Source organism: Ursus maritimus, unplaced genomic scaffold (assembly GCF_017311325.1).
Source record: "Ursus maritimus isolate PB19 unplaced genomic scaffold, ASM1731132v1 scaffold_2, whole genome shotgun sequence".
Classification (NCBI taxonomy): Eukaryota; Metazoa; Chordata; class Mammalia; order Carnivora; family Ursidae; genus Ursus; species Ursus maritimus.
This window is the reverse complement of record NW_024424452.1, coordinates 82,589,986-82,601,408: the sequence shown is the minus strand read 5'-3', so window position 1 is coordinate 82,601,408 and position 11,423 is coordinate 82,589,986.

The following is an 11,423-nucleotide window of genomic DNA, read 5'->3' as shown; positions in this document are numbered from 1 at the left end:
TTTAAGGTGCAATAATCTGAAACCACATGCGAAATGTCGTTTTTGTGAATGCACCTTTTTCTGGGGAAAGATTTCTTGATTTTGCTAAAGCTTTCACTCTTCCCACAACCTCAAAGGTAACCGTGAACCCTCTCCCCCTCAAAATATTAAAATCCCCTCCCTGGGATGCAGGATAAGTACTATAATAATTCCTTGTAAGTTTTCATTTTAATTCTAGTTAAAGCTACAGTGTTCTATTAGTTTCAGGGGTACAATACAGTGATTCAATACTTCCACGCATCACCTGGTGCTCATCAGGAGGGCACTCCTTAATCCCCACCCCCTATTTATTTGCTAGAATAATTCCTTACCAAGTAATAATGATTGCTTAGTTTATAGATCTTAAACCCTAAGCTTACCTTTCAGTATTACAGTACCATCCCCATAGGGGCAGACAGTGACAACATCAGGCATGTCCAACACCAGCTCCATAGTTGACCGATAGCCAAGGATTCGGAGTGGCAAATGGCTGCCAACCATCAAAAGGTACTCCTTTTCCAACTGCTGTGGGGTCAAACCATCTTTGGTGGAAATGAGAAGTGACCTTATTTCTTTCCTCAGGCATTCCTGTACACGCTCTTGTTCAGACATTGCACCCTACCAGATTTAAGGTAGAAACATGGGTTGTGAAAAAAGACAAACCCAAGTTGGGGGGGAGGGGCGCGGTAGGGGTGTTTCAAAAGGATCAGTAGTGGTTCAAAAGGATCAGTAGTGGAACATAAACAACCAAGAAGCGAGTTCCAAAGGTGAGAAAGCAGAAGCAAAACCGTGAGGGTTCTCTGAAACTCTGCATTTCGCAAAGCCCTCACACAGTTGAAGCTCTAAATCTCAACCTGTGTTGATTAACCTGCACGCCTCTGGAGAAATCACTACCCCTGGCTAACGTATGCGAAGTCCCACGTTCCTGGCTCGTTTTTTCTGCTGAAGCATTAACAAGGGCTTGTTTGGGGTCTTAGTCTACACCGCAGACTTCGCATCAGACAGCACCCTCGTCGACGCTGGGAAAAGGCCGGGGAAGGAGGCAAACGCAATACTGCCTTCCGGCCTGCCGCCGAGCTCGGAGAGGGCTCCACGCGAAGACCTCGCCCCGGCATACCTGCTCCGGCCCACACCGACGGGGAGGCCGCCCGCTTCGTCGTCCCCAAGTCAACGACCTCCTTCTGGCCCGAGCCAAGGGGTCCCCTCCCCGCCCCCAACGTCTCTCCCCCGACAGGCGGTGTGGGGAGCACTCCTTCCCGCGACCCCGAGGCCTGCCCACGCCGCGGGGTGGAAGGCCCGCAGGAGGCAGGCAGGTGGAGCGCCGCCCTCACCCGTGTCGCCCAGGGCGCGGGCGCTGCCGTTGCGGGTCGGGACAGTCGAAGGGGTTCTCCCGCCCGGAGAAGCCAGAGCGGGCGGCGGGCTAAGGGCTCGCGTTCCAACCCCGAGGGCGCGCGGCGGGTGGGGCGGGTGGGACGGTTGGGCGGGGCCGGCCGCTCGGGGGTCGGGGCTGGGGGCCGGCCAGCGCGGAGCCGCCAGGCCAGGCTCTCGGGCAGCGTGGGCTCCCTCGGCGGATCGCCGGCGCCCACCTCCTCCGTCGCGGCTGGGAGACGCGAAGTGGGGCTGCGGTCCGACCACCTCCCTGGCCCGGCAGGGGCGAGGACAAGGGGCCGTCCCGCCCTAGGGATGCGCAGGCGGGAGGGGGAGGGGGCCTTGAGGTTCTGACGTTGGGTGTGCCTCAGAATCACCTGTGGAGCTTATTGAAGTTGGGGGCTGGGGAGGGTACCCTGGTCTGATCCGCAGAGATTCTGATTCAGCAAGCCTAACGCTGTCGGGGTAAAATTACAGGCGATCCTGAAGCTTGGGGGGGAATCACTGCAGAGCCAATGCAACTTGGGCTCCCGGATGAGAGCGGGTGGGGCGCGGGGAGCTGCTTGAGTGTGAAGCCCCTTCCAGGTGCCACTGGAGACAAACGAACTGGGAAACTAAAAGAACGTAACCTGGGGATGTGTTTACTGGATAGGTAGAACGGGCCAATTTTCTAAAGTCCTTGAAAACCAGAAAACAGTTTAAGAGGTACAGAATAGAGAGGCACGGTATACAGACCTCAAAATATACAGTCTAATTAAAGGAACACGACAAACCAAAACAAATTTGAATTAAGAAGAAAACCTGTGCGCACACCTGTACTTTATTTTCCATCTAAAATTCCATGACATGTAAAATCCAAAAAAGCTTCTAGGAACAAAATGCTCCATCAATGAGCCAGGTATATTGAGAGGTCAGAGAAAAGATTTATGGGTTTATGGCAGAATGGACAAGGCAACAAAAAGGAAAATGATGAGACGTGAAAAATGGATCCAGACATTCCAACATCTGCATGACAAATGTTATAAAAGTAACAAAGAATGGTGGTGAGGTTTGGGAGTTTAAAAAGAAGGAAAATGTCCCAGATGTGACGAAAAACACATTTTCAGATTAAAAGGGCCCACTGAGTCCTTAGAACAACTAATGAAAAAAGATGCCATCCTAGACAAAGCCTAGGAGAAAGGGAGTTTTTATATAGAAAGAGGTTACCTATAAAGCAATGAAAATTAGATTGCCATTGGATTTCTCAATGGAGCAATATCTTCAAAGCTGAAACTGGAATTCTTTACCCAGCCAAATCAGCATTATGTGCAGGAAAAGAAAAGACGTTGTCAGACATGTAGGATTCAGAAAGTTTATCTCTCACTAAGTAACTTGAGAATGACTCCTGCAAAATGAACAATGAATTGAAAAAACAGTATCCCAGATTCTCATCCCCAATTATGACACAACAGCTCACACATATTGAGCACTGACTTGATGCTCTTACAGAGATTATCTAATTTTTTCCCAGTTATTCAGAGACAATTATCATCCCCACTTTAAAGTGAAGAAACTGGTACACAGACATGAACAAAGATAGAACAAAGAGGGGTAGGCAATAAGAACATAAAACTTATGACTGAATCTGAAAGGTACTGGTGCATAATATGAAAAAGGAGATGTTTAAAAAGATATTCTGGAGCTAAATCCCAGATCAGTAACTGCAAACCAAGTGTCAGGGGCTGTTTGAGGTACTTGGGTAAGGAGACCCCATTGGAAGAATAGCTGCAACTGGAGTCCTCACTTGCTTGGGTTTCCAATAACACACTGTCTTTTGTGGTGGCTAACCTGGGAAGTGAATGGGAATGAGGTGGGAATAGTCACACCGGCATCCTTCACACCTTTGATGGTGACACTGACCTCTCCAAGTCTCCTGGTATGTGGTCATGCTTTTGATGTATTATTTTGGCCCTGGCACGGCATTTCCTACCAGAATAGCCCTTGCTCAATGAGTGACTGTGCCAGTGCAGGAATTCTGTCTATTACTGGGATTCCTGTTCCAGCTCTTCACTTGGCAAAGAGCGTACATAACCACAGGATGGGCTCACAGTCCCACCAGCCCTCTCCAAAGTGAACGTGGGCCAGAATTCAACGCATGTATCACCTAACCCCTGTAAGCTCAGAATGTGGATGGCAAACAGTGACATGTGGGGTCCCAGAAATTAGTGTTAGTTTAGAATTAGTAAGTGATAGTCACTGAAAAATGCAGGTACTTCCTTTTCTTCGGAGCAGTTATCCTAAAAGGATCACAACGCCTTTGGGGGAACGCTGGGACAAAGGTTTGCAGGGCTTAGGGCCAGCGTTTCAGCAGCATCCTTAAGAATATCTGGGCTACATTCAACAGGTTTCTGGGTCTGGGATCTGATTTAGTTCTGGGAAGAGGGTGACAAGCCACGTCTCTCATGAGACGCCTCTGTTCCCCAGACTTTGAACTGTGTTTCGTTGGTTTGTTTTTGTTGTTACACAAACCAAAAAGACTTAGTGGGTTATTTGTTGAGTTCATTCCTTGGGATCCTGCCATTAATTAAGCCCAACCGGAGAGCTCTGTGAGTTAGACCAACGTGTTTTCCACCCTGCTGCCTATTATGATGATCAGAGTTGATTCTGCTAATTAGCTGGCTCCAGCTGGCCTCCTCCCAGCCCTGCTTGCATCTGGGAGTGTGTTTCAATTGCAGCTGCTCCTACAGCGTTGCTGCCTTAGAAAATAACCAGTAAAGAGTTATTGTGTTTTTTTAAGGTTCTGCAGCTTTAATATGTGCCTCATGACAGGAATGAGAGGATCTGTAGATAAACAGAGAAGGAGTGGGTGAGTTAAAGCTCATGATAGAACCAATATNTGCCTCCCAAAGGTTTTTTTAACATTATGCTTGATTTGGGACCATTTGATGCCACTGTTCAATTCTAGTTCCCACAGCAATTCCTCCAATCTTTGCCATCCCTCCTACACTTTTTACCCGTTCCTGCCTCACCACTAGAAAATGACTTTGCTTGGACTCCCAGAGACAATGGAGGCTTTCATGTACAGACCTCCTCAACTTCCAACCCAGGCCTCTACACCAGTCCCACTCTCATCTTTCCTCCTGGTCTCACCATCCATCCCACTCTCGAGTCTATCCCCGCAACTCCTCTAGGACCGTGACCTTTGGCTATAATTTTCCAGTCCTGTATATTCAACATCTCCTTACAGACCCCTTTCCTAGAACATAAAATTATGCTCTAATCCTTTTTATCTTACACGACACAGACACAGGGAATGGGAGACAGAAACACTCTCTTTTGACCTGCACACCTCTATAACCATTCCTGTGTGGCCAAATCCTTGAATAAACAGTCTACACATTTTTTCCCCACTTTTTATCCACCACTCACTAAGCAAGGAGCCTGCTACTCTGCACAGCTTAAGTTACTTTTACCAAAATCATCAACGACAAATCTTGTAATTGACAAATCTTAAGGACTTTCCAGTCTTTTCATCTTAGATGATCTCTGATGTTTACTCTTGATGTCCCCACCTTTTGTGAAAATCTCTCCTCAGTGGGTTTCTATGCTGCTGCACCAGGCTTGGCTCCCAGCTTTCTGCTTTATTTCCTATTTCTGATATTAAATGCCCATGTACCGCAGGGTCTGTCCTTGACCCTTTTCCTTTTTACTGTTCCCCCTCTTCCTGAGTGACCTTTTTCACTCTCATTGTTTCAGCTTTGGCTGCTGCCTTCCAAAAAACCATGTTCGTTTAAGCAACAGATATCTTCTAGCTCCTACTAAGTTGCAGGCACTGTTCTAGAAGATGGGACTGAAAGAGTGAGGAAAACAAAGTGCCTGTTCTCCTGAACCAAAGACAAGCAAAAGCAGACAAATCTATAACGTCAAGTAATGATAATTGCTCTTAAGAAAAATAAACCAAAGTAAAGGAGTGAGAAGGGGCTGCTTTAAGGGGAGTATTTAGAAAACACTTTTCTTTAACCTCTATGACAATGGTTCTCACGGTGTGATTCCAAAGCACCAGCATAACCTGAAAACTTAGCTATGCCAATTCTCAGGCCTCAGCCCTGGCCTGCTGAATCAGAAACGGTGGCGGGGCAGCGCCGGAGAGTCCAGCAGTGTATTAATAAGCCCTCCAGGTGATTCTGATGCATGCTAAAGTGAGAACCTACACTCTAGAGCAGTTTCCCACCGCATGTGCCACGGATACATCACAGGTGTGAAGTCTAATACTGATCTTCCCAGCCCACCCGGGCAGCTTCAGGGCTGAGGGGAGAGCAGGTGCTGGGAGCCCGACACCCTAAAATAGCCTCCACTCAGATTTTTCAGAGGCAACCAAGTGGGGTCAGCCGCAATGCCCACAGGCACCCAGTATTAACGTAAGGGCCATTCGACACTCACTGATCGGCTGGAGATGCTGGGCGCGGAAGGATCTACTGCCTCAGGGTTGCCTCTGCGGCTGCGGGTCGAAGGTCCCGACCAGGACGCAAAGAGTCTGCGCGGCAGGAAGGGCGGCCCGGGCGGGGGGCGTGGCTCTGCGGGGCCCTCCCCCCGCACTTCCGGCAGCCTCCGCGCGGGCTGCGCCTGCTACTCCTTAAAAGTTTCGTCATTATTCTGAAATATTCCTTACGGAAGAGTGTGACTGGATTTGATATACATTTGCATCATCACAAGAAATGTCAAAATGACATTCGTTGATAAAAGAAAAGATATTTGATTATTTAACGTGGGTAAATTTTCAAATGGTTGTAAAAATAGCTTTAAAAACTTTTTAAGCATTTCACAATGTGTATTGAATTACTGAGTTGTATACCTTAAACATATATAGTTTTTGTCAATTATACCTCAAAACTGGAAAATAAATACATACATAAAAACTTAAAATTGTGTAAACATCGGCTTTCTGGGCTGCTCAGTTGATTAAGCGGCTAACTCTTGGTGTTGGCTCAAGTCGTGATCTCATGGGTCATGAGATGGAGCCCACATGGGGCTTGGTGCTCAGCAGGGAGTCTGCTTGAGATTCTCTCCCTCTGCCCCTCTCCCCCCAAAAATAAATAAATAAATAAATAAATAAATCTTTTTCACAAATAAAGTGTACTTTAATTTTTTTTATTGAGATATAATTGACATATAATATGTTGGTTCCAGGCACACAGCATAAGGATTTGATACCTGTATATATTACAAATGAGCACCACAATAAGTCTTAATAGTTAACATCCATCGCCATATATAGTTTTAAAAAATATTTTTCTTGTAATGAGGACCTTCAGGATCTACTCTCTTGGGTCACCTGGGTGGCTCAGTTGGTTAAGCATCTACCTTTGGCTCAGGTTATGATCCCAGGGTCCTGGGATCTAGCCCTGCATCAGGCTCCCTGTTTCTCCCTCTCCCTTTGCCGTTCCCCGTGCTTGCACATTCTCTCTCTCTCTCTCAAATAGGTAAGTAAAATCCTTTTTTAAAAAAATCTACTCCCTTATGCAATACAGTACTATTAACTAAAGTCACCATGCTGTACTAAACATTTCCATTATTTATTTATTTTATGACTGGAAGTTTGTAACTTTTGATCCCCTTCACCCATTTCAAGATTCTAGTTTAAAATTGAAAATATTTTTATTAGTATACAAATTTCCTGATATTGAATCCCAAATACTTTGCATTTTATTTTTACTGTGCTTATATATCAAAGATATAATTTTATCACCAAGCCATTTATAGATACCCTCAAATCCTTTCATTTGCCCCAGTATGCTAATCAAATACTATCATTTTCTATGTTTGCATAATGGGCAAAGTTTGGAAACACTGCTCTAGGATCTCGATATCTCTCTCAGCCTCCATCCCTTTCTCTCTCTTCCTCCTCCCTCCATCCCTTCCATAACCCAACACTGAAACAGGTAACATACAAAATAGCATCCTCTAATCATCAAGACAGTATGGCACAAAAACAGATACATAGATCAATGGAACAGAATAGAGAACCCAGAAATGGGCCTTCCACTCTATGGTCAACTTATCTTTGACAAAGCAGGAAAGAATATCCAATGGAACAAAGACAGTCTCTTCAACAAATGGGGTTGGGAAAATTGGGCAGCCACATGCAGAAGAATGGAACTGGACCATTTCCTTACACCATACACAAAAATAGACTCAAAATGGATGAAAGACCTCAATGTGAGACAGGAATCCATCAAAATCCTGTCAGGCAGGAGAACACAGGCAGCAACCTCTTCGACCTCGGCCACAGCAACTTCTGGCTAGACAGGTCTCCAAAGGCAAGGGAAACAAGGGCAAAAATGAACTATTGGAACTTCATCAAGATAAAAAGCTTTTGCACAGCAAAGGAAACAGTCAACAAAACCAAAAGACAACCTACAGAATGGGAGAAGATATTTGCAAATGACATATCAGATAAAGGACTAGTATTCAAAAATCTATAAAGAACTTATCAAACTCAATCACCCAAGGAACAAATAATCCAATCAAGAAATGGGCAGAAGACATGAACAGACATTTCTGCAAAGAAGACATCCAAACGGCCAACAGATACGTGAAATACATGTGGCATCAGGAAAATACAAATCAAAACCACAATGAGATACCACCTCACACCAGTCAGAATGGCTAAAATTAACAAGTCAGGCAACGACAGATGTTGGCGAGGATGTGGAGAAAGGGTACCCCTCCTACACTGTTGGTGGGAATGCAAGCTGGTGCAGCCACTCTGGAAAACAGTATGGAGGGTCCTCAAAAAGTTGAAAATAGAGCTACCCTACAACCCAGCTAATTGCACTACTTGGTATTTACCCCAAAGATACAAATGTAGTGATTTGATGGGGCACCTGCACACTAATGTTTATAGCAGCAATGTCCACAATAGCCAAACTATGGAAAGAACCCAGATGTCCATCAACAGATGAATGGATAAAGAAGATGTGGTATACATATACAATGGAATATTATGCAGCCATCAAAAAAGTGAAATTTTGCCATTTGCAATGACATGGATGGAACTAGAGGATATTATGCTAAGTGAAATAAGTCAATCAGAGAAAGACAATTATCATATGATCTCACTGATATGTGGAATGTGAGAAACAAGGCAGAGGATCATAGAGGAAGACAGGAAAAAATGAAACAAGACGAAACCCAAGAGGGGGACAAACCATAAGAGACTCTTAGTCTTAGGAAACAAACTGAGGGTTGCTGGAGTGGAGGGGGGTGGGAGGAATGGGATGGCTAGGTGAAGGATGTTGGTGTGTGTTGTGGTGAGCACTGTGTAGTGAGTGGGACTAATGAATCACAGACCTGTACCCCTGAAACAATTAATACATTATACATTAATTTAAAAAATCATCTAAAAATGAAAAAAAATAAGGTCTACTAAGAAACAAGCAAAAAAATACCCCCCCAAAAAAATAGCATCCTCAGGGTCACACAAGCCACCAGAAATAGGAAATGAATCGTTTGTGATGGGAACAAATTCTAAATTAAAGTCTAATGGAGCCAAAGTTGCTCGAGATCACTTTTCCACGTGCTACGTTTTCTTTCAGTGGTTCTCTGTCTTCCCTCCCACTTGGCAATCAGGAAAACCTCCTGATTTGATAGGGAAGATTACATACAATCAAGGAATAGCCTTATCCCAGAAAGGCCTGGTAGGCAGTAGGATAGGGCTGAGGTAAAGGAAGTATGGAGTGGTTAGCTGAGGTCAGCTCTGCTCTTGACTATAGTGTCAAAACCTAAGGACACGGGGCCTAGGATCAGGCCATCTGACTTTTTTTTTTTTTCTTCCCTGATCAGCTTTTTAAGTCCTAAAGGAAAGAGCCAAGAGGGCCCTTAATGCCTACAAAGCATCTAACTCAACTGGCCAAGGTAGAAGACCAGTTAGGGGTTAGGGCCCAAAGCTCAAGCCAGCAATAGAGCACATTGGTAGGAGAGTCTACGCTCATGTGTCTTGAGGACCCAGCAGAGGAGGCTCCTGCCCCAGTCAGCAGTGGTGAAAGGTGAGGGTCTTGGTCACCATCTGTCCTGAGCTTCAGCTCTAAACATCCGAGTGCCTACTGTGCACTTTCAGACATATATTATGGACACTGCTAGCTCCATATGTCTGACACTGAACTTACTGTGCCTACCTACCTTTAAACAAAAGCTCGTTCTTCCCTTGTATCCCCTCAGTGGGACGTCAGCCCCACTCACCCCGTCACTTGGACCAGACAGTACTGGGAGTCATCACATTTCCATCGAAACATAACTCATACCCCCCCTCACCGGGATTATTGACAGAGTCTCCTCACCAGTCTCTCTACCCCCATCCTCTGCCCACTTCGATTCACCTTCGATCCTGTCTACAAAGTCACTTTTCAAAATTGCCAATCTGGCCATATTATTCCTTGCTTATAAAGCTTTGATAGTGTCTTTTGCCTATAACATAAAATCCAAATTCTCTTATATGGTATAAAAGGCTTTACATTTCTTGGGCCACCTACTTCTCTGGTCTCCTCTTTTGCCAATTTCTCAACGACCCGACACATATGAAGTCCCACCTCCTGTACTGGCCCCCTGGTGGAAGGCTCAGTTCTTGAAGCCCACCTGAGGATCACCTACCCATCTCTGGAGGTGGCTCAAACTAGGTCTCCTCTGACTCCACGCAAATAGAATTACCCCCTCCTCTGTGTTCTCACGGTGCCATATAGATCAGTGGTACCCAACCGGAAGCAATTTTGTCCCTGTTGGACACCTGGCAATGTCTGGAGACATTTTTGGTCATTGAAACTGAGAGTTTCACTTTATCGCACCTGATTACACATCTGTTTCTCCCTGTTAGACTATCAACTCCTCAAGGGCAGGCACCATACCTCACCTTTACGTCCTCAGAGGTAAGCAGGGCTAAACACATAGCAGGTGCTCCCTAAGTATCTTTGAAGTGAATTAATGAGAGAAAAGTCAAGTCAGTCTTATCTCACCACTGTGCCTAACAAGCCAACAACTGCATTTCCGGGCAGAGAAGGTGGGAACATAGATGCGCAACATCAGTATAGTTAGGGGAGTGGGTCTGGCAGACGCCTACAATTATGACCAACTGCTGGGCCAATAAAGGTCAAAATAGCCACCTTCCTCATGTTCTGTCTCCTCACCACCTCCCTCATTAACCCATGTGGTCACCAAATTCTGTTGCTTCTCTACCTGAGAAATAGCTCCCGCACCCTGGCCATGCCCACAGCCAAAGCCCACGGCCAGCTCCCAGCAGCACCACTTTTCTGTGCCGTCTTGCTTGGCCTCTCTGACATCTACAAATTGAGAAAGTCACATTAAGTCCCTGTAGTTTCTTCCAGCTCTAAAATGATAAGATTTGCAACTTTATCTAGTGACGACGAATTACAGATTTTCCGTTAAATAATTCACACGTCAATATTCCTTCCATTTATCCATATGGATATAAAATTTCAAAACACTAAATAGAAATAATTTTAATTTAGAAAGCCTTGAAACCACCTATGACCTTTTGTCTTGGAAACAAACTCAAAAGTCAACAACTGTAATTGGTCCTCCCTACCTAGTAACTCCCTCACAGATGCCAGTCTCATGACATCCAAACAAGGAGTAAAGTAGTAAGAGTACAAAAATGTGTACATGTACTTTCAACAAAGGGATGAGCAATACTTTCAATTAAAAAGGAATCTAAAAAGAAAACAGCAACCTCATTGCATGTACAGCCAGCTAGGGACTCATCCTGCTATCTCAGCACTCCCCAGCCCCTCTACCTTGCAGAGATGCTGGGCTGACCTTTTTTCCATGGAATTTTCTCAGATATCATCATTGCCATCCATAATCCCGACAGCCTTGTGTTATAAGCAGGCGCTTGTATTACTGTTATGTGTGGATACAGAAAATGAAGCAGATTATGTAACTTATCCCTGGTCCCACAGCAAAGGAGATTGAGAAGAAGCACCCAACACGCACTCCAATGCCAAGTAGGACCTTTTCCTCATCAGTTTTTCTCCTGCAAGAAATCCCTC